Genomic DNA, 2,395 nt, shown 5'->3' on the forward strand with positions numbered 1-2,395 from the left:
CAGGGCAAAGACCGGGAGTCAGAAAACAAGGCATATGCCACTTGAGGCATGACTCCCATGATTGTCCTCTGACCTCCACACAGCCATGCACACCTATCCACTCTCACATTCCCTCATTTCCACTTGCAGCCACACCCACCACCTTCGTAGCGTGCCCATGCCTTTGCATAATCTGACACCTAAATCCGTGCTTACGTCAGTGATGCACATTTTAATCTCCTGCAGATAGTTCCTGACTGCCTGTGTCTTTTACCTTCCAAGCTTTTGTGCCATGCATTTTATTACCCACCCTGGAATGCCCAGTCACTGCTCTCCCTAAGAGACGCCATGTCCCCTTCAAAGTCACCTTCATGAGTGCCTAAACTTCTGACATTGAAAAGAAGCTTTGTTATCTACAAACTTAATACCAGTGACCATTACAATCAAGTTAAACGAACACACATGAACACACATACAGCCACAGCCACACACACACACACAGAGAGAGAGAGAGAGAGAGAGAGAGAGAGAGAGAGAGAGAGTTTTATGGTTTTATTGCTGTGAAGTGACACCATGACCAAAGCAACTCTTTTTTTCTTTTCCTTTTTTCTTTTTTTTAAGGATTTACTTATTTACATGTAAGTACACTGTAGCTGTCTTCAGACACACCAAAAGAGGGCAGCTGATCTCATGATGGATGGTTGTGAGCCACCATGTGGTTGCTGGGATTTGAACTCAGGACCTTCAGAAGAGCAGTCAGTACTCTTAACTGCTGAGTCATCTCTCCAGCCCCAACTCTTTTTTTCTTTTCTCTTTCTTTTTTTTCCTTTTTTTTCTTTTTTCTTTCCTTTTTTTCTTTTTTCTTTTCTTTTCTTTTTTTGGTGTGTGTGTATGTGTGTGTAGGTTGGATACATTCAATATTTTCCTTTTAAGAATTCACCTCATGCATTTTTAATAAGTAAAGACTTTTGGACCCTGGAAAAGAATTACATCAAATATTAACTCATTCTACCTATGAATTTATTATTCTCCTTATCAGTCTTACTATGACAACATTTACTATCTAAACCAGTATAAGACATCTACAATTTGGATTTACATCTATTTTATAAACATTTCCACATAATGCCAAGCAAGATTAACATGCTTTTCATTTAATAACAATATTAAATCATATTTTAAAACCCTGTTATGTATTGCTAGAGTTTAGTTTTTACTTTTTATTGATTCTTTATGAGTTTCCCATCATGTACCCCAGTCTCCCTTATCTCCCCAACCTATCATATCTACCCATTGCCCTTGCAACTTCCCCCACAAAATAACACACACACACACACACACACACACAAACAGAGCATAAAAAATATTTCATCATGGAAGCTCTATTGTGTCTGTGTGTCCCACAGTATATTCCTTTGTCCACATATCTTTACTTGCAAATGTTCATTGCAATGAGCCATTGGTTTGCCACAGACCCAGACATGCCCTCAGTGGCAGCCCAGGCTGGACCCTCACCATGGCCCCAGGTGGTGGGGCTGGCCATTTACAACAGGCTCCACCTTTCCACCCTCATGTCTCCAGTTCCATCTCTCGTCACAATGCTCAAGCTGCCCCTCTCTGTTTCTCTCCCACCTGTTCCTCACATGCTAGCACATTGTGGTGGCTCTGTGGCTAGCAGGCCCCTGGGTGACATCATCCATCCCAGCTGCATGGTGTGGTGGCAAGCAGGTCTACGGCCCGCCTGGTCTGTGGGTGGGATGGCATTCCACAGGTCTCTCTGTATTCCTCCTCAGAGGTGAGCTGCCTGGATTTGATCTGAGTTGAGTTGAGTTGTTGAGCTGAGTTGAGTTGAGTTGAGCTGAGTTGAGTTGAGTTGAGTTGAGCTGAGCTGAGTTGAGCTGAGTTGAGTTGAGTTGATTTTTATGTGTCCTAGGCATAAAACAGCTTTGTCCACCAAGCCAGGCACCAAGCTAGGATGGACAAAGAAAGAACTGCCCTCTGCTCTGGCACTCGCTGGTATAAGAACACCACCACCGATAAGGTGGTTCTTTGCCCATTGCAGGAAGCTGGAAGGTGACCAAAACTACTCTCATAAAAGAAAGCATTTAATTAATGCTAGCTTGCATTTCAGAGGTTTAGTCCATTATCAGCACAGCAGGAAGCATGGTGGTGTGTAGGCAGACATGGTGCTGAGGAGGAGCTGGGAGAATTCTACATCTGCATGGGCAAGCAGCAGGAAGAGACCGTGAGCCATTGGGTCTGGCTTGAGCCTCTGAGACCTCAAAGTCTATCCTCAGTGACACACTTCCTCCAACAAGTACACACCTCTTAACAGTGCCACTTCCTGTAGAGAGAATATCTTATATCTGTATGGATGTGACATCTGTCAATAATAAATCTGATAGCCTATGGCTTA

At 43.4% G+C, this 2,395-nt stretch overlaps 1 non-coding gene across 1 annotated transcript; it reads right to left on the reverse strand.

Moving 5' to 3' along the window:
• Nucleotides 1-1,899: 1,899 nt before the first annotated feature.
• On the reverse strand, nt 1,900-2,047 carry LOC127668246 (small nucleolar RNA SNORA48). The gene has a single exon (XR_007974029.1). It is a non-coding gene; the product is annotated as a small nucleolar RNA SNORA48 (small nucleolar RNA).
• Between the last annotated feature and the right edge of the window lie 348 nt (nt 2,048-2,395).

The sequence above is a fragment of the Apodemus sylvaticus genome, chromosome 17 (genome assembly GCF_947179515.1).
Source record: "Apodemus sylvaticus chromosome 17, mApoSyl1.1, whole genome shotgun sequence".
In the NCBI taxonomy this organism is placed as follows: domain Eukaryota; kingdom Metazoa; phylum Chordata; class Mammalia; order Rodentia; family Muridae; genus Apodemus; species Apodemus sylvaticus.